The sequence below is a fragment of the Polypterus senegalus genome, chromosome 11 (assembly GCF_016835505.1).
Source record: "Polypterus senegalus isolate Bchr_013 chromosome 11, ASM1683550v1, whole genome shotgun sequence".
Taxonomy (NCBI): Eukaryota; Metazoa; Chordata; class Cladistia; order Polypteriformes; family Polypteridae; genus Polypterus; species Polypterus senegalus.
In genome coordinates this window covers 59,511,400-59,528,899 of record NC_053164.1, presented here as the reverse complement: position 1 = coordinate 59,528,899, position 17,500 = coordinate 59,511,400, and positions in this window count along the sequence as shown.

The window sequence follows — 17,500 nt, the reverse complement described above, 5'->3', positions numbered from 1 at the left end:
TCCAACAGTTTCCGCTCAGGTACATAACGGGTGTTCAACACCGCCGACGCTTTGGCTCAACACGGCTCCCAAGCCTGTGTCCAAGCGTCCGCCTGGAGGACAAAAGGAGAGAGAAGTTAGGGGAGATTAAGATAGGTGCTGAAGTCAGAGCCCTTTTAAGTCACTGAATGCAGCCCCGCTTTATCAGACCATACCACCGTATTAGGAGCTCTTTTCTTTGTCAAGTCGGTCAAGGGCGCTCTCTCGGAGAAGCGAGGCACAAACCGGCGGTAGTACCCGCCAAACCGAGAAAGGATTGGACTTGCCGCTTGGTTTTGGACGGGCCAGGCCATTATGGCTTGCAACTTGGAACACTGTGGCCTCACAGTACCCGCCCACTAGGTAGCCCAAATATTTGGCTTCTCTCAACCCAAGTAACATTTCTTGGGGTTGATGCGAGCCCGCCTCTCCCAATGTCCGTAATACTGCTGTGACCTGCTGTATGTGCTCCTTCCAGGTGCTGGAATAGATGACAACGCCATCCAGATAGGCAGCACAGAACGAGTTATGGGGCCGGAGCACTTTGTCCACCAGACGCTGAAAAGTCGCAGGCCCGTAACCGAATGGAAGGACACGATACTGCCAGTGTCCGCTAGGAGTGCTAAACGCGGTTTTTTCCTTCGGACTCCGTTAAAGGAACCTGCCAGTACCCCTTTGTCATGTCAAGTGTAGTCAAGAATTTGGCTGGTCCCAGTCTCGAGGAGGTCGCCCACGCGAGGCATGGGATAAGCATCAAATCGGAAACTTGGTTGAGCCGACGGAAGTCATTGCAAAACCTCCAACTGCCGTCAGGCTTAGCAATCAAGACGATGGGGCTGGACCAGGGACTACTACTTTCCTCGATCACTCCTAGTGCCAGCATTCGCTTGATTTCCAGTTCCACTTCTACTTTCTTTGCCTCCGGGAGTCTGTAGGGTCGCCACGGACGATCACCCCGGTCAGTCACTATGTCGCGCAATCAGAGAGGTCCGACCTGGTTGTTCACTTACCACCTCTGGGACCGAGCGGATAGCTGCTTCGAGCTCCTGTCTCTGTCTGGGAGATAGCTGTTCGCCAAATTAAGGGCACTTACTCCGCAAGAGAGAGCAGGGCTGTCCGGAGGAGGGATCGGGATCCCTCTCCTTCCACGGTTTCAGCAGGTTTACATGATATATTCGCTCAGCTGGTCGGCGATTGGGCTGTTTCACCAAATAGTCGACCAATCCCTTCCTCTCCTTAATTTCGTAGGGGCCTAGCCAATGTGCGAGCAGTTTAGAGTGTGAAGTAGGAACCAATACCATGACGCGATCCCCCGGTTGGAACTCCCGGAGAGTCGTGCCACGGTCATACAGGCGGGCCTGTGCTGATTGTGCCTCCTCGATATGACTTTTAGTATAGGTCTTATTACATCAAATCTATCGCGCAACTGGGCGATATACTCCAAAATGTTAGTGGAGGGCTGTGCCTCCCCTTCCCAGCCCTCTTTTAAAATATCTAATAAGCCCCGGGGCTGTCTTCCGTATAGTAATTCAAAGGGAGAGAACCCGTAGAGGCTTGAGGACTTCCGTAGGCAAAGAGGACAAGGGGGAGGAGTTGGTCCCAATTCCTCCCATCCTTGCTGACTACCTTACGTAGCATTTGCTTGAGAGTTTGATTGAATCTCTCCACTAGCCCATCGGTTTGAGGATGATACACCGAGGTTTTTAAATGCTTTATTTTCAGTAACTTGGCAGTCTCCTTGAACGTTTCCGAGGTGAAAGGCGTTCCTTGGTCCGTCAGGACTTCTCTAGGAATGCCCACGCTGAAAAGACTCCTACTAGTTCCGTGCAATATTTTTAGTGGTAGCCGAGCGCAATGGAACGGCTTCAGGGAATCGGGTTGCATAATCCACGAGGACGAGTATATATTTATATCCTCGGGCTGAGGGCTCCAGGGGTCCTACTATATCCACCCCAATCCTGTCAAAGGAACGCCAATAAGGGAAGGGGAATCAGAGGAGCACGGTCCTTCCTAGGAATTTGCCGCAGTTGACACTCCGGGCAGGAAATGCAAAAGCGGCGAACCTCCTCATTAATCCCCGGCCAAAAACGGAGCTTAATGCGCTCTAATGTTTTATCGGAGCCGAGATGGCCTCCAAGAAGGTGAGAGTGTGCTAACTCGCAAACCTGCCGCCGGTAGGTCCGCTGGACTAGCAACAACTTCCGGACCTTCCCTCATGTTCAGCAACCCGATACAATAATTCATTATCCATGACAAAGTGAGGTCCCTGTGGCATGGGCAAATGCGTGCGTTGGCCGTTAACGAGAACCACTGCATTCTTTATGTGCTTCAGAGAGTCGTCATTCCACTGTTCTCTCTTGAAAGAAGCCGGAGTCGCTCTAAACTGAAAGTGCAACTCAGAGAGCGGAAACGGAGGATCCGGGTGTACCGCTACGGTAAGCCGCCGAAGGGTTCCTCCGAGACATACGTAACACCGGGCGGTATTGTACGAGCGGATATCTCCGTGTATACATTTTAGACTGGTCTTTTTCTTAATCCATTGTTGCGGTAGAACAAAACGGCGAGCAACGACAGACACGTTACTGCCGGAATCAAACAGCGCTGTTATCATATGTCCATTAATAAGAAGCTCTCCGTATGTTTATCCGCCAGGGATTGCTAAGGGCACACAAACAACCCGCCATTGTCCCCTACGGTCCGCCTTGTTCCCCGACAGGTCGCAAGCCAGACGGCCCGGCGACTTCGGAACAGGCTCTGGATTGCGTGGAAGGGACTGCTTTTGTAGGACATAACTCCCGGGTAGTCCACAGAGCGGCTGTTCTGCCTTCCCGGGTTTCACAGCCGGCCTCTGGGATTGCAAGAGCTGTAGCAGCTCGTCCATGGAATGGAATTCGCCCCAGGCCGGCTGGGCAAATTCCTGGGGTATCCGCTGTAGCAGCAAAAAACAGGCCACTTGCTGCACTATTTGCAAGGGGGTCAGATCAAATGGCCGTAGCCACTCACCCACCTGTTGCCAGAGAGCCATAGCCTGCTCTGACAGCCCTTTAGTTGGGTTAAACTCCCAGTCTATTATATACTTCACCTGCCGCCTGGGAACAGCCCATCGCTAACAGGGACCTTGGTCCCGATGGGCGGCTCGCTTTCCTACCCAGAAGAGCATACTGAGCCACTCGTGTGTTTTCCCCAGAAGCCAGCCCACGCCTGTGGGTCCCTCTACCTTCTCCACGAGATGGGTTGGTAGCCCCGGGTTATGCTCGTGGAGCAGAGCCTGCACCGCGTCCTTCCTGACCCTCCGGCGCACTCCCTGCCCCGAAACTCGGCCCCGGTACTCACCCACCTGGTTCCTTGAAAGTCCGTGTCCCGGGTTCTTCGGGGACACCATCCTGCCGGCTACGCCACTGTAAGAACTGGAGACCAGAGGCGTGGAAAGGTTTGGGGCAGCCACCCGTTTAATGCGGTTTCCCGGCTGCAAAAGTATTTGAGGCATTTTCAAACAGTTGTTCACACAACAGAGTCCAAAACAGAACTGCCTGCCTAAGCAAAGGCAGTGAGCTTTATAGCTCAGAGGGCGGAAATGATGTCGTCCTCTGGGCCGGAACTGGAAGTGACATCACCCTTGGGGCCGGAACCGGAAGTGACCTCATTCTTGGGGCCGGAACCGGAGGTGGTGTGTCCTTCCTGGAAATGGCGGCTCCTGGTGGGATTTCCGGTAAGACCTGCAGAGAACTCAGAAAGAGCGCCAGCGTACCCCGCCCCCCCCTGGGCAGATGTATAAACAGTATTGTCTAAGCCCTTCAGCTGCTTCCCATGCACACGTGTGTGACAATACATATAAACTCCCTGTCGATGATATTTGAGCTTGAGTTTTTAACTCACTGACAGCAATATGTAAATCAAATGCAACGCTTTTTTTCTTCTTTGGTTATATTCTTGAATAAAAACACATGTTTATTTGATATTTGGACTAAAATCTTCACACATTATACACTTCACGTCATTATTAGTATAACATGGAAAAAGTTTCTGCTTTGAGTAAGTGTTCAGCATTTCTTGTCTCACATTTCCTTTCATCCTACACTTACCCAGGTCTTTATAGACAAGGAACACACATGAAAGGCATGTATTCCAAATAACGATATACTGTATTATTAATCCTATACAACTCCAGGAACCTCACACGTTGTTAAGGAGTCTTGGCTTCAGCTGGGAGAACTTTTTGCACAAGTTGAGCTCCATCAGGGCAGGGGATGGGACAGCAGGCTGCTTGTACTGATTGACACTTTTACAAAAGAAAAGATGCTGATGGAGAGGTGCAAAGGGATTTAAGGTGGGCCGGGATTATAAGTTTTTTTTGTAGGCTTCAGTGATTCTAGTGTTAAGAATATATTTTTTGTGGTTACTTGTGTTTAATGAGGCATGACCAGCATAAACTCTTTTGTGTCGCCAAACACATCACCACATACCGAAAAAGTCCTCTGTCTCTTACCTCAATGACTATTGTCCTACAGAACACACACTGTCATCATGAAATTCTTCAAGATGCCAGTCATGGGCCACAAGAAGGACAGATGTCCTATATCACATAACCATCTCCAATTTAAATTTTGCCTGAACTGTTCCACTGGAAATGCCATATCATCTACTCTTCATCTGACCCTGCCCCATCTGGATAAAAGAGTACTTATGCTAGAATGCTCTTCATTGACTTCACTTCACCTTTCAACACCATCATCCCTCAGAAGATTATAGGGACGTTGGATCTGCTAGGTTACAACACTTCTCTATGCAACTTGATGTTAGACTTCCTGACAAAGAGACTCCAGACAGTCCGCATTGGAAACATCATCTCAAGTACCATCATGCTGAGTACAGCTGCCCTCCCAGGTCTGTGTGCTCGGACCACTACTGTTCACTCCATTGGCCCATGATTGTACAGTTGCGGCTGCATATAAGCTCTAACGTCATCACTAAGTTTACGGATGACAACCTCATCAGCAATGGGAATTAGTCAGCTTACAGAATGGAGATATGACAATTGGAAGGCTGGTTTATGTGCAACAATCTGTCTCCTAATGTGGACAAGTGGAAAGAGATGATTTTTGCCTTCAGGAAGGCCGATGCTGTCCACACTCCAGTGCACATCAAGGGCTCTCCGATGGAAGTCCTTGGTGTGCACCTGGCCTAGCAGATGAGCTTACTTGGTCAATTAACACCACCATCATAGCCATGAAGGTGCAGCAGCATCTTCAGTTCCTTCAGCAGCTCAAGAAGGCAAGCCTACCTCCCCCAACTCTCACTGCATTTTACAGATGCACCATCAAGAGCGTTCTGACCAGCTGAATAATGGTTTGGTCTGGTTTGGGAACTTCAGTGTCTCTGACCATAATGTCCTACAACAAATGCGTACGGTAGAAAGGATCATTGGGATCTCTCTACTCTCAACTAAAGACATCTTTAAAAAGTGTTGCAACCGCTAAGCTTATAGCTTGGGGAAGGACCACTCCCACCCCTCCCAGTCTCTTTGTCCCACTTCCATCTCCCAGAAGGTATTGTAGCATCTGAACCAGTTCTGCCAGGTTCTGCAAGAACTTCTACTCCTTGACTGTCTGGGGAATTTTATTTCATGCTACTGTATGCTATAATACTGTGTATGGATGATATGACAACAAAGCCACTTGTCTTGACTTGGGTTAGCCAACTACTTGACACAATCTTATCCAAACAAGGATGCTCTAGATTCTCTAAGATGTTGTCTATGGTATGTATGTTAACTGCTATACAGTGTGTGTCTCTTTTGCTTTGTGTAGTATTGATGTATTTTGTTTTATGTGGAACATTTCCTTACTTTATTAATCTGTGTGTTGTGTAAAGTAATTATATCTATTAATAGACCCAAGACATGTGGAAGAATGAGTCATTCTAGGACTGTTTTGGTGTGTTTGTTGTTTGTGTGTTGTATTATTTTAATTATTATTATTATTGAAAAGAGGATGTGGTGTTGCTGTATTGTAGTATGTGCATGTCAATGCTATTTATTTAAATGATTGTTAAATATATCAATTGTTTTATAAAGCAATTACAGTCTCTTGTATCTTTCCTTAGTAAGGTGGAGTAATACTAAGATATCTGCTGACTCACATCAGTGGTACGAGTTGAAAGGTGTTTCCTCTTTTATTAAACAATTTCTTCAGAAATGACTAATGTTTGCAAAGTATCAGTGAAAGAACTTCCTTGTTTAAAGGATAAGGGCAAAAATGAGAAAACGAGTATAATCAATAACACAGAAAAAAATCTACACAGTAAAATGCAACTTATACTAACCAATTGCTTTTTTGTTTTAGAAAAATTTTAAGTTATATTATTTTACAAAATTATTTAAAACGTAAAGGTAAATAATAACATTAGCAATAATAATATTAAAAAATGAGTTAGAGACTGTCAGTATTTTATCAGGATATGAGTTTAGCCTGTTTTTATGATTCTCAACTCATCCAGCTTCACTGCAACATCTCAATCTCCTAACCAACGTGAACAATTAATCTGACTCCAATTTGTTGCATTTGGTCTATAATTCTAATTTTCTGATTATTTAATGAGCTAGTTATAAGTTACTGTAGTGCAGGAAAGCCACACTAACTCAAACACTACAGCAGGGGTCCCCAACTCTGGTCCTGGAGGGCCCCAGTGGCTGCAGGTTTTCATTCTAACCCTTTTCTTAATTAGTGCACTGTTTTTGCTGCTACTTAACTTTTTTTGAGTCAATTTCAATTGACTCATTTTTTAAAGATTTTTTCCCCTGAGTTTCTTCAATGGGGCGGCACGGTGGCGCAGTGGATAGCGCTGCTGCTTCGCAGTTAGGAGACCCGGGTTCGCTTCCCAGGTCCTCCCTGCGTGGAGTTTGCATGTTCTCCCCGTGTCTGCGTGGGTTTCCTCCGGGCACTCCGGTTTCCTCCCACAATCCAAAGACATGCGGGTTAGGTGGATTGGCGATTCTAAGTTGGCCCTAGTTTGTGCTTGGTGTGTGGGTGTGTTTGTGTGTGTCCTGCGGTGGGTTGGCACCCTGCCCAGGATTGGTTCCTGCCTTGTGCCCTATGTTGGCTGGGATTGGCTCCGACAGACCCCCGTGACCCTGTATTCGGATTCAGCGGGTTAGAAAATGGATGGTTTCTTCAATGTTCCTCTGAATTGCTTAATTTCTTTCCTTAAACAGAAATGAAATGTAAAGTGAGTGAGCCAACTAAGACCAACTAAGTCAGGGCCTCAAAACCAACCAATTTCATGCCAACCGGTTGCTTAATTAGGTGCGGATTCTTGTTGTTAATTAAACCAGTTCTTTAATTTCATGGCTTGTTGCTGCTCTCATTATGCAATGGCACACACTTCTGAAATTTTTGATTTTCTTTTTTCTAAGAGCACTGTTAAAATGTTTTGGGGACCTGAGCAGATCAACATTCTTGAGGCCTTCATCTTTCTTTATTTTCAGATATTGTATGATGGACACACTTTGTTGGTCATGTTTTGGCTCATTTTGTATCTCATTATTGTTTGGCAACTAATTAAGGAAAAAGAAACAATTAAGGAGTCTAATTCTTCGAGAGCAAGTTGATTAAAATTAATTAATTAATTCAAAAGAAGTTAATTAGGAGCAAAAACAGGTCACTAATTAAGAAAAAGGGTTAGAATGAAACCTGCAGCCACTGGGGCCCTCCAGGACCAGAGTCTACATCTATCATCTACAATGCTTACGATTATAGACTAATAGAAAACAATACAACTGTGAGCAATAGTCGTTTTTTCATATGTAACCTTAGAAGTTAAGCACTATTTGACTAATGTTTCCTTCATAATAAACTCTCAGGTTCTAAGCAACCTTTTTAGTGTATGTTTGAGTTAAGTGATCCTTGATGCTGTGCTTATTTTAAATAAGTAATCACATCCCGCAAAGTGCAGGATGTAATCGGGTGCGGGTTCACTAACACTCCAGGGACGGATGGGAGGTTGCCTGCTTGATTGCAAACACATTTGTCAGTGCGCACGTCATGCAGATGCCCCATTACTTCCTTGGAGGGAGAGGTGCATGCATACCTGTGCCCCATTAGAAGGGTCAGTTAAAAGGAGCCTGCATGGGCAGAAAAAGGAGAAAAAAGGTAGACAGAGAGACAGCCATGAAAACAGCATCATGGAGAGAGGCATGACAAGCCAGGTAGTGTGAGAGCGCGGCATCAAGAGGGAGTGAAGGACTGGTGCTCTAGCGTCAGATCATCCTGATTAATTGTTGAGGAGTGGGAATGATCAAGGTGGCGCTCTACCCCAGGGATCCAAGGGAGACTAGGGGTGATGTGAGAAGAAAAGTGGGAGGACAACTAACCCCAAGCAGTCTGTCTAGCGTTTCTTGAAGGCAGCTAAGATAGGGGTCAGATAGTGAGGACCACGTCTGCTTATGTCTCTGCTGGTTGAGAGAGCAATGATTGAGCCAGATAGACAAAAATGGAGTGGTGCCGGGCTTGTTTGACAGAATATGAAGGACACAATGGCTTTTGGTTTTAATCTCATTTTAATCTGGATTTTAAACTCACAGATTGTCACTGTTTTTATGGATTATTTATTTAAAAAAGAGAGCATTTGCACTTCTGAACACTGTTTGTTTTAAATGACTGTGTTTTAAATAAAAGCACTTCTCACTTTGCACCTACCCCTTGCTATGTAGGAGTGTCTTCATTTGCTAGGCTCATCCTTTAGGTATGTTATTGGCGGTGGCGGGTTCAAAAGGCTTCCAAGAAGGACCCAGTAATGTGGAGCCGACCCTCACCATCACAATGTCTCATATGAAACCTTAGAGGCTAAGTGCCTTTTTCATTAGCATGTGTTTTAAAATAACAACTCAGAGGCCAGGCTAGGCAGCTAACATAACGCGTGTTACAGATCGTTCAAAGCTGTAACTATTAAAGAATACACATCAATACAAATATTCAAAATGTGAGCAAAAAAGGGTGCGTTCCACCATGGGTTGACAAAAAAAGCATTAATTATAAATTGTGGATACATTATCAGTTTTACAATAATCAAAATTTAATTAATAGAAGAAGCTGAAAATTATGTACAGTAAATGTCTTAAGAAAGAGAGTCAAAGATTTGGGGTACCAGAAAAGTAACCACATTTAATATGGGAAACTAGTAAAATAGTGGCAGTAAAGTGAAAAAGTTAAAGAACTATTGGTCCTGAAGAATTAGTGATAAATTTACATTAAGAAATCATGGTCCTTCAGAGGGGGAGCTATTTTCTGTAGAAACAGGGTCCAGAATAAACATTGATGTCCGATTGCTGTGTTTCGTAAATAGGTGATAAACCCGAAGGGGTGGGAATCTTCTGGTGATATAGCAAAAGTTATCATAAGAAAACAAACTTGAATCTGATAAAACGTACATCACAAATCAGGGAATCATTAATATTGTGGAAAAATACAAAACAGCTTGATCAATCTGGTGTACGTGACAAGAGCCATGCAGACCCTGCTTGCCCATGGCGAACGTGACAAAGGGTCATGAAGACCTTGACCAAAGTATGCGTGCTAAGTGCTACTTCTTGTTTTAAGGTTACTACACAAAAAACCACAAGTGTGGACTCATCGAGCCCCAAACTAAGGAAACTAACAGATGTATTCCACCTGTAGATTTCTGTTAGTGCTGATTCAGGCTAATATTTTGAAATACTTGTGTAACTAAAGTCACAAGACAAAAGCCCTATAAAAATTTGGGACACCAACCCCTCAGGACAGACGAAGGGCAGGTGTCCTAGGACTGTGCTTCTCTGTCATTTTACCTTTGCCTGGTGTGTATCAATAAAAGATTTTTACTAACTTTAATTATATCTCTCTGTCTTCAGTCACAAGAAACACACTATAGAAAAAGTGTCCACAATATGCACATCTATAGAAAGGCATTTTCAGAATATAATAACAGAAACTTACCCTTTTGAATATAAACCCACAAGATTCTCCTTAACATTATCATTCATTCATTAATTTAAGACTTAACATACCCATGAAGATAATACACATGCCATAAAAACTCTAATAATGAATTCCAATAATCTTTGAAGGTTTGAATCTGGAAAGATGTTCGGCAGCTGTGTTCTCATAAGATGAAAACAGTTCTTTCTTTCCTTCCATAAAACATCAGTTTATTGCTGATGCAAATGTAATTTCTTTATCTCACATGTTCCAGTTTCCTATTAAACATAAATATAATGTCAAGTAAAACACGTAAGAGTACAAAACATAAAAGAGGCCCCTGTTTTTGCCTTTTTCTCTTCCCTCACTTTCTTCTTCAACTCACTTCAGTAAGTAGATAGACCCAGAGACAGTTCTGCCTAGTTATGTCTTCAATGTGGCTATGATTTTCCCAGTGGTGTCATTTATAAATTTCAATCAGTTTATGCTATAGTCCTGAAAAAAAACGAACAACCAACCTATGAAAAATGTAAGTAGTTAGACAAATTTTCTCCACAGTTTTAAGTTGTTTTTCACTGATGGGTTTGATGGAGCATGTGGTGTGGCTGTTATTCAACGGGTTTGTTGAACTGCGTCAGTTTTAAGCCTATGGAGTCATTACACTTGAAAGTCTGAGCTGTCACACTATAGAAAGCAGTGAGAATGTGCCCGTTCCTAAGAAGTCTGACTCAGCAGCTCAGTAATATTATCTTCATAGGCTTTTGACCATTTCAAAATCTTGCCTTGCTTGCCTGTTTGCTTTTAAGGATACCTTGGGTTGCAGGTGAATGAGTTATGTTTCAAGCTCTGTGTTTCTGCAGCATTCCCTGACACACATTGGGTATTTCAGTATTCAATATATATGTACTTGTGGTACTTGATGATCACCACAGTGACTGACATTCCAACACAGAAATCATAAAAAGTGTAAATGTGGCTCCTGCCCCACGTGTTGGTATTACCTGTTGTAGGCTTGTTATATAGCAGGTTCACAGCTCAGATCAAAAGCCACTTTTTAAATAAATAATCGCCGCCCTCCTATCTTATAGAGGGACTGTGGTAGTGTGGCCAAAACGGTTTCCGGGTGATTCGTGATGCGGACGGTCCTCGCTTAAGTGCACAGATGAGGATTCATCTGCATCCATAATTGTTGCCGGGTGCTGCTGATTGCCACACCTGATCCACGTCCCCGGATCACATAATAGAAGTGCGAGGCGATTGAGGGGAGAGGAATGGAAAAAAAAGAGAACAGAAAAAGAGAAAGGAGAATGAACAGAGGTTATAGGAGAAGAAGAAGACAGGAAACACGGAAGAGAAAGCCGCTGCGTGATTGAGCGAATGCTCGCTCACTGTATAAAGCGGTTGGCAGCTGGACAGTGAGCCCTTGTGGGGTGTTTGGCCGGCACCCGGGGGCAGTCAGTAGTGGTTGCTCCCGCTGAGCATTATTGAGGAGCGGGAGTGATCGGAAGGAGGATGGCTTACTGTATAAGGCCGAGAAGGCAGCGGGAGTCGGGACTTGGGAAGTGAAAGCCCCAGCATGAGCGCCCTGGTCGCTGGGGAGCCCAAGTCACAGTCTGATGATGCCCAACAGAGCCAGGGGTCAGAAAGTCGAACAGACCAGCAGATGAAAGCAGAGAGAAGGTCAGCTGCAGGTAGGGTGGCCCCCCTGGTGTATAGTCTGGATGGGAGAAGCAGGGGAGTTACCAGTAGAAAGGCACCGAGATCTGTTTTTAAAGGACTATTTCCAGCCATTGTTTTAACCTCATCGGATTTTAAAGGAATTATTTATTGTGTTTTTTTTTATCCTCCACAGTTCACTTGTTTTTATGTGATTATTTACTTGAAGATTTGAGACACTGCACTATTTATTTGGACACTTCGATTTTTGTTGTTTTTAATGAAAACACTTTTGCACTTTTTGCACCATCCCCTTGCTTCATTGTTATGCCTCACTGTCCAGCTCATCGGTGACATTACCGACGGTGTCGGGTTCAGAGCTCCGAGAAGCTGGATGGGAGCATGGAGCAGAATCTGCATTGTCACAAGGCTTTGATTAAACTGGATACGTATCCACAATCTCTGCAGAAGCAGCTGGCATTTCATTACAAGGCACACAACTTGAACTAGTAATATTTTAATGTGCAAGCAAACATTTTCATTTTTATATGTGTCTACTCAGTTTAATTCCATCACAGATCTTTCTTGCTAGCATGTGTCACTGTGCACTTTTGCCCCATATTTCTTTGGTGTTGTACCAGACTATCTTCTTGTATCTTGTCACACTTTATTTATTATGGAGTTATTTCATTCTGCTTGCTTACTGTGTAGCTATAAGGGTGCTCTTATAATGGCCCATATCACCCAGAATGATTTAAAGCCTCAACTAATAATAGATGTCTTAAGTTTTCTTGGCTACACCCACTCATTCTGTCCAATAAACAGCAAGGTCCCATATATCTCCAACTGAAAGCACTTGTTGCCTCTGACTTTTATGAAGTAATTTTTCAGGTATCTTACCACAGCCTCATAGTTTCTTTCTTAATCTTCATCTTCAAATGAATCAAAAGCTCAATCAAAGCTCTTCTTCCTTTCATACCAGAAAAGCCTCTGTGTATCATAATGACAGAATAGATTCTCTTCCCTTTCCTGGAGCCCCTGCTCCTTTGTTGTGCCACCTTTTCCTACATCTCAAACCCAGTAAGGCTTTGAATCAAAACAAACATCAAGAATCTTTAAAACTTTCAAATATCTCGATCTTGTTGGGTGTGCTTTCTTTATGGCCCTTTGTCATACCCGATTAAAAGAAAAGTGGTAAATTGAGCAAAAGTTTCTAAGAAGAGACTTGCATTATTTAAATATATGGGCCAGTGACTGTGAATTGGGCCAAATGTGTTCTATGATAGATGAATTGACACAGTCAATGGTCAAATTTGGGGTTTCCCCTGCTTCAGCTTTTATTTCTGTAAGAATATTAATTTATGCTCAGCAAATATTATCATCTGTTATTATGCAATATTGGAAGTTTCCCTTTGGTTCAGTAAACATAAAGTCAACATCAGTTATTAATTTGCTTCTTACTTCATTTTCTTGGCAGACCCTTCTCCAAAAATTTGGGAAAATACCTTTTTACAGAAAAACGCATTTTATCTTTAGTTTACAGTCAGTGCTTCATACCACAGTCATTCCTGGCATTCTATAGGTTGTTGCCAAGGCACCACATTCAAACACATTATTTGTAGTAAAAGAAGAGAAGGGTCTAATGACTCATAAAAAAAATCAGCTTGTGTATCTGGAAGCAGGACTAAGGGATGAACTGAAAATCATTGCGTTGACTATTATAATGATGACTGTGCAACTCCGAGCAGGTTAGTATTTTTACTAATCAAACTTAGTTTATCAGCAACAATACTTTCATGGGGTGCTGTAATTATTAAATCTAAATAATCCATCTTATTTTCTGCTTATCCTAGCAAAACTGGTTGCAAGGCAGGAACCAGTCCTGGATCATCAGAGCGCATTTATACATGCACAAGTTAATATCAATATTTAGCATAAGGTACACATATCATCAGGATATGGCACAGACCAAAGCATATTGTGATTTACTAATAATCTTTTTTTTCTTCTTCTTTCGACTGCCCCCATTAGGATCGCCACAGCAGATCATCTTCTTCCATATCTTTCTGTCCTCTACATCTTGTTCTGTCACACCCATCACCTGCATGTCCTCTCTCATTACATCCATAAACCTTCGCTTAGGCCTTCCTCTTTTTCTCTTCCCTGGCAGCTCTATCTTTAACATCCTTCTCCCAATATACTCATCATCTCTCCTCTGCACAAGTCCAAACCAACGCAATCTCATCCATTGCACAGCAACTTAACTTACCATAGACTAAAGGGAACGCTATTAAACTGTCATCAAAACCAAAAACTAAAAATAAGAAGGGTTTTATTATGGGAAAGTGTAAATACAACAGTGGGAATACACAATTCCACAAAAAAGTAAAATAAAAAAGCCTTTGCTCCACCCTTACTGCTAGTGATGAGCAAAACAGCTGAGTTTTGATTTGCATACAGTTTTGTAAAACTGACACTAAAATTCATCTTACAGGTAATTTAACAAATGTGATATGTGAGACTCACTAAAGAGTTTGTCTGGGTTTTAAAGTTTATTTAGGATGGAAAACCTCATTCCCATTTATGTGTTTACCTGCATTCTTTGCTGCTTTTGTGTAAAGAATGTTTTCCATACCACACTGGTAAAATGAATCAATATCCCTCTCATTCACATAACTGCATAGGAGTGCAGTACATTTTTTGATGTTCTGCATATTTTCTAGAGGGAGAGGCAATAAATCACATCATTGTGCATATTGTTACGTTTTCTGTAAAATTTGCCTCTGCCAGTATCTCTATTACCTGCCATATCCTACTTGAATATATGCATGCTTACGGTGATTTTTTATTTCACTAGAGATCTTTAATTTAAACACTAAATGACAGGTAGATGCAGGCAGCATTACTGCATGAAAACACATTAATATGGCATATCATAACACCCATATTACACCAACACTCCCAGCACAAACCATCACCTTTTACCAGTACTATTTCACCACATCATGATCTTACTTCCTTCCACCATTTGAACCCTTACCAAATGTTTATCTTCTGAGTTCAAACTCAAAAGCCATTTTGGTTTAAAGGGTTTTTAATCCTCAGCCATGGACTAACTAAACAAATCCTCTGTAAACTACTTTTGGTGTCCTGAACATCATGCCAAAGCCATTTGGCAGTACACCTAGACCTTCCACCGGTGGTTGTGTTGACTCCTGAATTTCTGTACTACAAGCATACAAACCTCTTGGTAAACCTCAGACAGATTGTCCTCCCCAGTATATATAAGAAGTCCACATAAACTGCACCACGACTTTAGAAACCAAAGCACTACTGGGAGTTTCTTGTTGTTTCTTGATAGTTAGGTCAAGGTCTATCCCTTTCCTAACCCTATTCCTTTATGGCAGCACTCTTTGTTGGGCACAAGCGGTATCGTTTCCTATATACTACTTCAGTTACATAATAAATGGCTTGGTGATGCCATTCAGTGTCACAGTCTAGTAATAAGAACAAACCAGAGCAGAGGGTACTAATATTGGGTGCTTGCTTGAAAATACCATATCACAAAATGAATCTTAGTCTCTCCTGAACAGGTCTAACTTCATACTGTACCCTTGTTATCCGAGTTCACACTTTCACTGCTATGTTTTTGCACGCTCTTCATCTTTGTAGATAATTTTTTTCCTCTTCCCGTTTTTTGTTAACATGCCCATGGAGTATATCAGTGGCGACTTTTGGTATAAGTGACATGGGCAGCCTTCCTGGCACTAGATTATATGGTTACCACCATATATAGAATCATCTTCAAACACCAAGTGCCTGGACATATGTTGTGCGCCTGAACATTGACTACAGCAGGTGGTTCTCAAACTGTGGGGCGTGCTGAAGCTGTACAAGGGGGGCGTCGAATAAATGAACAAGACTTCAAAATTAATTTTTTACATTTTTATTTCAAATTTAAATTTGCAAGCATATAATCACAATGAATGCATTATAACTAAAATTAAATAAACATTTCTAAGGCATAGATCTAATGACTGATATGTGCCTGCTTTAAAGTACACAGCCTGCCCAGGTTTGCTTTGATATTCGACATTGACGACTATGACGAGCGGCGAGGTTGCTGCTGCTTTTATAGTCTCGTATTTTCAATCCAGAAAGTTCGAGGCGTATCGGTATCTGTCACGAACATTCGGGTAACAGTAGATCAGGTGATAATGCTGCGTGACTGCACCACATTGGCAGCGTAGCCAATATTGCCAAATTGAGTTTAATAATTTACTGTGTATTGGGTTATTTTCATGATACAACTAACAGCGGTATAATATATTTGTCAGACAAAAATACGTTCGTCTCGTGCAGATTGGTGTCCTCGTTTATAAGATTTTTAAAAATGAAAACATACTTAATCGTTTCTTTACATAAAAGAATAATTAAATAAGAATAAATCATTTATTCTTTGTTTTTGGGATTAGAATTACTACCAAAAACCACACAAGGCATTTTAACAGTTATTAAAGCACTTAAAAAAAAAATAAATTGCAAATATTTCATCAAAGTTAGGCGAACACATGCAAACCTTATGGAAGTAAAAATGATAGGATACCGCGACACCGCACGAGTATCATACCTTTGTTAGTTGTATTATGGGTTATTCTCATCTATCTTATATTTTGCAGGGGGCGTGGAATTATTCCAGGTAGAAAAGGGGGGGCTCGAAATATGAAAGTTTGAGAACCGCTGGACTACAGTATTTAACAGTTCTTGTGTCTAGGAGTGCTCCAGTAAGTAAAGACAGCTATGTTAAATATTTCATCCATGGTCTTACCTGTAATGACTAAAAGATTAGAGAAGCTCCTTTATTATATGAGCACACCATGATAGCACACCCGTATACAGCAATAACTATAAAATAGATTGTCTTCTACACCTCTGAAATTGTGCTCTGCTATCCAATCGTTATTATAGTCTTACAGCACCCACATTATGGGGTTATGAGGCCCAAGTCTAAACCTACATCATAATGGCACTTTAGTGGATTGTGTGGTTACTAGTAAAGACATAGCTTCACAAAGAGCCATTTCATATTGAAAAGGTTTCTAATATATGGATGAAATAGAAATCTTTAATGTATAGTAGGCCACCTCGCATGATACAGCAAATCAAGGAAACCTGAACCTTAGCCCATGCTACTGTGTGCAGCAGGAGTCCTTTTAAAATGGTTGGTATTTTACAAATCTGTTATCATCTGTTCATGGTTACTTATGGAGCCTGTTATGGACCTAATAAATAAAGGGTCTTTCTGGCACCTACAGAAGGATGGTTCCTTTGAGAACCAAAAAAGGTTCCCCTTAGGCATCACTCTGAAGAACCTCTCTGGCACCTTTATTTCTAAGGGTGCAGTCTGGCTGGGTGATGGTGCGGGTCTGCTCCATGCTTTCACTTCTGTCTTGGGAGCCTCTTGAACCTAACACCATTGATAGTCATGACCAGGATGTGATAGGCAAATGAGGACACTCAAAAAGCAAAAGGTAGATGTAAACAGGTGCTCAGTGCTTTTATTAAAAACAGTCAAAACAAAACAGTGTTCAAATTAAAGTACAGTGCTCTCTTCAAGAAATAATCCTAAAAAACAGTGTCAGTCCGTGAAATTAAAATCCATATTAAAATGAGAGTAAAACCATCAGGTCCTGCCTGCTCCAAAAAACAAGCTCAGCACAACACTCTCTTCGTCTCCCCAGCCCACCCATTGTTGACTCAGCTGGTGGAGACACTAGCAGCAGCAGTCCTCACCTCCTGACCCCCACCTTAGCTGCCTCTAAGCCAGACCACTCGGTTGGTCTTCCTTCTCGCTCCCTCAGTGCACCTCGCATCCC